This window comes from Felis catus, chromosome X (assembly GCF_018350175.1).
Source record: "Felis catus isolate Fca126 chromosome X, F.catus_Fca126_mat1.0, whole genome shotgun sequence".
In the NCBI taxonomy this organism is placed as follows: domain Eukaryota; kingdom Metazoa; phylum Chordata; class Mammalia; order Carnivora; family Felidae; genus Felis; species Felis catus.
In genome coordinates this window covers 103,261,976-103,270,786 of record NC_058386.1, presented here as the reverse complement: position 1 = coordinate 103,270,786, position 8,811 = coordinate 103,261,976, and positions in this window count along the sequence as shown.

Here is an 8,811-nt window from a genome sequence, read left to right as displayed (position 1 = left end):
TCCTTTAAATTTTACCAGCTCAATATTTTACTCAATCAAAATCATCAATATCATCCTTTCCTTGTTTTGCACAGTTAAAACATATTAATTTCACCTTCTGTAGAAAATCTAGGTTGGCATGCCTTAATATGTCAGTGCACCTTTTAAGAGCGGTATTTCATTTTATTTTATTTTATTATTTCATTTCATTTCATTTCATTTTACTTTATTTTATTATTTCTTAAATATTTATTTACTTAGAGAGAGCAGGGGAGGGGCAGAGAGCGAGACAGAATCCCAAGCAGGATCCACACTGTCAGTGCAGAACCCAACACGGGGCTCAATCTCACAAACCATGAGATCATGACCTAAGCCAAAATCCAGAGTCCTATGCTTAACTGACTGAGCTACCCAAGTGTCCCAGGAATGGTATTTTAAACACTATATTGAGATATGTGCATTAAAAACTCAAGTTATGAACAATATGAATTGCTACTGGTCAGGAATACCAAAAATATTTAAAAACAAAATGCCAGAAACAAAAACAAAACAAAAAAATAGCAACAACAACAAACCAAAAACAATACTATAGTTTGTCAGAGAAGTTGTCATGCTCTATGAGCAATATTTTATGGCATAATAAAAATGTGTACTGTAACCAGTCTTTGCCCATAGTGTTAGGTTAGCTTGTCTCAGTATGGAAATGTTTTAACATAAAGCTTTTCACAGATATGGCACTAAGTGGATGTGAGGTAGTGGCAGGGGCAAGAATATTGCATTGCATGGAATATACTTTTGAAATATAACCAATTTGGCATATAGACATTTTAGTCTGCATCCTATTCTGTGTATTAGTGAACAATGGTTTTTATCGTCCAATAGCTGGGGCATAGTCTGGACATAGCAGAATTCTATAAGCTTGTGGTGTAGATTTTTTTCATGTATTCATCATTGGTGATATCAATGTAGGTAAAATGTCCAACAAAGATCAGAGAGTTGTTTCATTGCTAATCTTGTTTAATATTGAAACTGTTAGAAATAAGACCCAAAGGGAAAAAAAGGAGGATGAAATTACACTTCTTCCAATGAAGAAGATATGTTCCTTCATTCTTAGTGAATTAAAATTACTCGGGCTTAGAGAGGGTGAAAACATCTCATCCCAAGCTAACAAATATTAGTGGATGCCAAAAGGGGCCTTTTCCAACTGCTACTATTACCTACGGATGAGATCAGTCATGTAGGAATTCATAAAATGAGAGATATAAACTATGGCATTATCTGACTAATCCCACTTCCTTTAGGCTAAACCATTCAGGATGGATGATTGTCTACTGTTTTAAAGATCTCAAGAAGCATATAATGCCTTTCAGTATTTCATCAATCTTCTCTGTTTATCTAAAAATCACATTTCCTACTTCCACTTAAGTGAATCTCTCCTTGTTTGATAACACATGCACATTATTTTTCAATATTCTTTTCTTAGAAGCTTTTTATGATATCGGGAATTACAATCTAACCAGTTCTTAATCCTTCATTGTGTAAGCTAAACAACCTTAATTTCTTTAACATTCCTAAAATAATATATCACCTATTACACCAATTATTTCTATTATTCTCTGGAAAAATCACCAGTTCTTCATATCCTTTAAAAATGTACAACTAAAATTTCACATAAGGTATAGAAAAACTACAATATCCAGAGCAAAGAATGGATCTAGAACATGGGTTATAAAGAAGTGGTAGGTCTGGTCACCAGGAACATGAAATAAGGTAGCAAGAATTTTAATAAAAAATTTTAATAGCATATATTTTAATAAAATAACACATCACTTTGCAATATGCTTTCCCAACAACAGTGCCAACATGATAGTTCTCACCATAGAAACAAACTTAGAAGTTTTAAGTTTATAAATTAAAAATCAAATAGCATATATACTGAAAAGCATCATTCTTGAGGTAAAATCAAATTAACAAATCATCCTCTATGTCTTACTTGATGTGGAAATATTTTTGTATAATGTCATTGAGTCATTCAAGCATCAATTTCTAGATAATGACCCTCAATGTCAGGCCACTGAGGCTTTCCTCCATCATGCCAACAGAGTAGAAAATGACCATATGATGCATATTAGAGTTAATTGCTAAGACAGAGAAATATATAAGAGGTCTGAGATGTTGGGAGCATCAAAGCATAACAATGACAATGTTAAACAAATAGCAAAGATGAATTAAATCAATTGAATCAAGGTTTATTTTGAAAGCTAAACTTAAAATTCTGATATAACATTTACATCATCTGTGTAAGTCTTGAAACATTATAAATAAGTATAATAGCAAACATCTTTCTTCCTGATTTAAGGGGCATGTACCTAGTATTTCACCAATAAATAATCTGAGTTTCTCTTAAGATATGTGCGTGTGTGTGAACATACATACTTTCATTTGCAACAGGCATAGCATTAAATCAAGATTTCAGTATCAGAATCATTAAATCTTTGTGGAATAAATTGGGTTGATTTTCATTTATGTAATAATGTATACATGTGTTCATGCATGTATATATGTATTATAAAATAAACATGGGCACAAGAAAAAAATCCAAATAGTACATAAGGGCATTAAATTTAAAAATACAAATAAAATTTCTTATTTATGCCACAGAACAGTGAACTAGATATTCTGAACAACAACAACAAAATTCCAGTGCAAAACACATAGATGTTGCTTAAAATATTAAAAATGTACTTTTAAGTACATTGCTGATCTTTTAAGAAAGAGAAATGCCCAAGGGTCACAAAAATTAAATAAGGAGTTGAAACAGATGTGGTAAGTGAAATATGGGCTGCCCATACCAAGAAAAGAAAGCTTCAGGGATAAATGGCCAATCCCAACAAAAATCAGAAATTAGATTTAAGACTTATACAAAGTAAGGCACTGCTGAACTGGAAACCCCAGCAAAAATCCAGATCTTTGAGAAGGATGCATCCTCAATGAAATGGTTTTGTGTGACTTTTATTTGTTTCAATAAGAAGGTAGGATAATTAACAAGAAAGTAAAATAAGAAGGTAATACTTATTTCAAAGTGGTAGAAGCAGAACACTAACTCCTAACCCCAAAATATATAAGACGTGTTAGTACAAACATTTCACACTTAATTGAGATGTGAGAGAAGTGGTATTTTCTGGGGAGAGTCAGGTTTATATTAAAGCAACCAGGTAGATGGAAAGCCCAGAGAAAATGTTGAAGACTGAAGCATTGACTGATGGAGACAGGATGAGAGATATATGAAGTTCATCTCCACAGTCCTTTTCATGGGAAAATATCTGTGATTTTAAAACTGAGTGATGTTAAGTATAAATATATAAATGTAACAATAAAATGCTATTCTTGAAACAACTTTTTGTCTTTACATAATGTACATATTCCAATGAGAGGTAAATAGCATAGTATTATAGAGTAACAGTTAATCCTAAATCAATTAGGATATTTGAATATCATATTCAGACATTCCATCCAGAGTTTTTCTCCTTAGTATTAGTAAGTCAAGAGAACAATGAGAGATATAGAGAAATACAAGTGAGAAAAGCCTTGTATGGATTATCCACATACAAATAATTAAAAGTCAATTGTTTGCCTTAATTTTAGCCACATGATATTGACTAACCTATTTATTTCTTTTTTCTGAAGAGATGAAAACACATAGGAAAATCTATTATTTGCTGTAGAACTGTAATGCTTAATACAGAAGATACAGCTATGTTAAAAAATGAGTAATTCTAACTTGTCTTTTTCTATGATGTTGATATGAGGCATTTTTCTATTTTATTATTTCTTATTATAGTAACTCTATGATTTTGCCCAGCTAGCAATCTTAGTAATTCTTTTATCCAGTGATGGAATTCATTTAGAGGGAATGAGAAAGATTGGATTTTTTTTGTTCAAAAGAAAAACCACTGTGAGGACTTCTTTGATATACTTAATAAGAACAATAGATAAAATGTCACTCAAGTGCTACTATATACAATCAAGAAACTTTCAGAGGTTGTAATAAAAAGCATTTTTAAAGATTGATTTTGACATATATACATAATGAGGGTCTGAATTGGGGGCAAGGTCACTGCTGAAGAAGACTAAAGAGATCTTTATAATCCAAACCCTTTTCCACTAAAGAGACTTAGCCCTTGAAAATCTGGCCATATTACTTAGCACCATATTACCAAAGTATACTTGCAATAATAAAAATAAAATTAATAATTGGATCTATTGCAATTAATATAAAAGTCTAATCAAATGTCAATGTGAGATGAGAACTGGCATAGAGTAACACCAGCAAAAATGGCAGAATAAGGACCTTCTAAAATTCTCTCTTCCCTAAAAGGATTGGAAAAACTGGCAGCAATTATCAGAAGCAACTTTTTCAGAAATCTGGAAATTCCCCAAAAGCTTGCAGCAATTCAGAGTTTACTTAAGTAAAAAAGATGAATCTCAGTAAAAGCAGCAAGTTTTGTGGCATTTTAACTTGCCCTATTCTAATACCCACCTCCAGATTTTCACTAGCTTTGAGAACTAACAATTCACAATGACCATGCAGTCACCAGGAAAACTCACAGACTTGCAGTCATCAGAAGGTGCAGATGGAGTTGGAGCTCCTTCAGAGCCTCATTCCAAAAGAATTCATATTTATTTGACCTGTTTGGTGTTTCCCTGGAACACCCTAGCTTTAAGACTGCTTATTTGACCTGACATGGGGGTCACCAGGAGTAAAAATTCTTTTCCCAAGGGGAGTTTGTAAAAAATAATTATAAGCAATTGATTAAATTCATGGCTGCCTGAAGCAGTGGATGACAGTTGGGACACAGAACAGGCTAATCAAAAACCTTAAAAGGAAAAGCTGAGGAATGAGTTGTCTATACAAGTCCTTGTAAAGATCACACATATTCCCGGAACTCTAGAAGGCCGTGCTTACATGTAGGACTGCGAGCATATCATGGTTATGTGAATACTCCAGAAAGACCCGAGAAAGTGCTAAGCCTTCACCTCAGGCAGACACTGAGATTCTGTACAAGTAGGAAGTGAGAGATAAAGCACAGTTGTCAACTTCCTGGCTGACTCTTAAACATGCTCTCCAACATCTAGACAGAGTCCCTAGGCAAAAAGCAGGAGACTTATTAGTTCCAGGATATTATGAAATCTCTGCATAAATATCTGGCCGCTAAACTAAGGGAGAAGATATTTACCTGGCCACACATAACAAAGAATATCTGTTTCTGAGGTGCAGATTTACCAAATCCATAATTCTTCTTGCATTTCACTTCTGTTAATTATCAGTCAACCAATTTCTTGGATGAGAAATTTGGGACTCATCTTCATCTTCTCTCAGTTACTTACTCTCCCCACACCAAATCCAATATATAAGTTTTAACTTCTGAATGTATAAGACATATTCCCTTGCTAAAGACTTTTCTGTCTCCTATCATTTCCTACCTGGTACATTAACAATTAAAAACCCTCCTTAATTTTATTCTATCTTTAGCCTTTACTTTTTTATTCTATTCTTCACTTTTCTGCCAGTTATTAAACATATATAGTTGAATACATATCATATTACGTATTATATATCTGTATTCATTTTCTGGGGCTACTGTGACAAATTACCACAAACTGGGTGACTTAAAACAGCAGTTTGTTCCCCTATAGTTCTAGAGGTCAGAATACTAAAATCAATGTGTTGGCAGGGTCATGCTCCCTATGAAGGCTCTAGGGAAGAATATTTCCTTGCCTCTTCCATCCTCTGATGGTTTCAAGCATTCCTTGGTTATTGGCAGCATAACTCCAATCTCGGCCTCCATCTTCAAATGGCTATCTCCCTTATGTGCCTGTGTCTCAAATTTCCCTCTCCTTTCTCCATAATGACCCCTGTCCTTGGATTAAAACCCACCTTAAATCTAGTATAATCTCATCTTGAGATCCTTAATTTAACCTGACCTAAAAGACCTTATTTCTAAATAAGGTCACATTTTTGGATACCTGACAGGTGTGGTTAGGACTTAGATATATCTTTTTGGCAGCTGCTCTTTAACCCACCATAATATTATATGAATATATTTACATATTTATTTATAATTAATTTTATATGTAGTTTTTCATTTGCTTTAATAAGTCCTTGCTTCAATAAATGCTTGATGCCTACATTATGAAGTCCATCCATTCATTCATTCATTTATTCAATAGGCACTGTGCTATGAACTGGAGATTTGATGGTGAGTCTGACAGACTCTTTGCCCTCATGGATGTTAGAGTCTAAAAACAGTGAAACTACAACGTAATTAAAATATGGTAACTGTTAGGGGGACCTGGGTGGCTCAGTCAGTTAAGCATCCAACTTCGGCTCAGGTCATGGTCTTGTGGTTGGTGAGTTTGAGCCCCATGTCCGGCTCTGCACTGACAGCTCAGAGCCTGGAGCCTGCTTCAGATTCTGTGTCTCCCTCTCTCTCTGCTCCTTCCCTGTGCATGCTCTGTCTCTCAAAAATAAATAAGCATTAAAAGAAAATTAAAAACTATGTTAACTGTTATAAGAATAGATGCTCATGATGCTATGGAAATATATAGCAAAAACACTTGCCCTAGTTAAAATGTTATGTTGAGGGTCAGAGTTTAAAAGACACTATCGGATCATAACTCACTTTTTAAAATCCATGATCTTTACTCACCAAAATGAACTCCATATTCTACTCATACTGACCTCTTTGGAGTTCTCTGAACACACCATTTCCTTCATGCTTCCTGAATTTATACATTCTCTTTTTTGTTCTGGAACATCCTTTCCTTCTTACAATTGGACATCAGCAATCTCAGCTTCCAAGACTAAACTCGAGTGCTACTATTTCTATGCAGCCTAATCTTTTCATTATCTGTTCTCAGTTATTGTTTTCTTTCTCTGTGTTCTCAAAGAACTCTCTACATATTTTTGGGAGGTATACCAATGTGCTATAGTTATTTGTTTACATACTTGTTTCTACAAATAGATTATGAGTTTCTTAAAGACTCTAAGTTAGTATGATTTACATATTATGATTCAAGATCTAAAGAAGTACCATAGAAATTCAATACATACATGATAAATCAATGATGAATAAATAGAGCTAAAATAAAGTATGCAACTTGTTCTACACTTTATCCTATTATATTTATATTCTTTCTGTTACCTTCTCAATCATCAAATAAATACAAACAGAAATGACTCTTTGCCTATCAAATTAATAATGATTAAAAGGTGTGACATACAGTATTTTGTTCAAAGTGATGAGCATTTTTATGCTATGTTGGTGCAAATGTAAATTAGCAAACCCCTCATGAATTTTAAAATATTCCCTGCCCTTGCCTAGCAACTAAAGGTTTAGAAATCAACCTTAAGGAAATTAACAGAGATGTGAACAAAGATGGGTAAACAAAACTCCATCGTCTGTGATATGTGGAAGAACCTAAATCTCCAACAATGGCAAAATGGCTAAGTTAATTATGGTATATTACTAGGGTGGAATATCAGGCAACAATTAAATCTCATGCATTTTAAGCATATTAATAAAATTTGTTAAATATCACAATGAGAGAATAGTTGGTTATGAGTCACTAACTTTAATAATTACCTTTTTTTTCTAAGAGCAATAGATGGGACAGAGTAGTTCTTTTCATGGGACCATGTTCATCTTCCAAAGCCTTTTAGATTCCTTCTCCAAATGAAGACGATTTTGCTTTTACTTTTGTTTTTTTATGTTTGTAAAGGCAGCCTACTCCAAATTTCAGTTTACTTATGGAAGGAAAAAAGTTGTTGGCACTTTAAATTTGGCTCACAGCTCCCTCACCTGCACCTGCACCTCTCATTACCTCCACCTGCAGTTGAGGAAGCTGTGTGGACTGTAATCTTAAAGAGTCATTTACTTCAATAGGCCCACAGATATCCTCCTTTTCCTTCAGCCTCATCTTGCTCAGAGGAGAATGAACTTTTCCCTCCTTCATCTAAACTTACTTTGACTTACTACTATGGCTATTCTATTAGCATTGAAGTAGCAGCTACTTCCAAAGCTTAGCACTCCACTCTCCTATCTTCCTTGCACTGCTGCATAGATGGGATTCCCCAATTTTCCTACAAAAAGTACACTCTATGGTCAATTTATTCAGTACCATATTTCCTACAGGTATTCTCCTTGGGAGATTTTTAAGCTAAACCTTTGGGCCTTTGACTTCTTTCATTGCTAGTGAACTATTCATTAATAGCAATGAAGGCTCATCTCACTAAAACATTTTTAGTAAGTGAGGAATAAAAAACTTTAAGTGAATACAAAAGATGACAGCCAGCTCACTTAAAAATGTGCTATTTCTAGCATAACTGATTCAAATAAAACTGTTACTACCTTTTTTTTCATTACGGAATATCTTGAAAAGAAAAAAAAAACCTGAAAGATTTAATTAAAAATCTGTTCTTTCACATTTAATACTTCTTAACGCTTTTAATTAATCTGAATATCCTTAATTACTTCTGTAATTTTTCCATGTGTAAATTCCTAATTAAAGTATTAAACTACCCTGGAATGTTGCACAGAATTAAATATATAATTGTTCCTGGGTTGATTAAAGGATTACATTAAAAAGGTAGTAAGGCTTCAGGTAAAGTTTTTGTTGTCTGATTTTAAAATTCTGAATACCTTTAAATAGATTTTCCTCAACCTAATTGTTCTTGGAGTACAATCTTTCATAGAGATAAGCGAAAAGAGGCTTTTTTAAATAGTAACTTCAGATTTGTGAAACCATTAGAGGACCTAAATCCAATTCAAA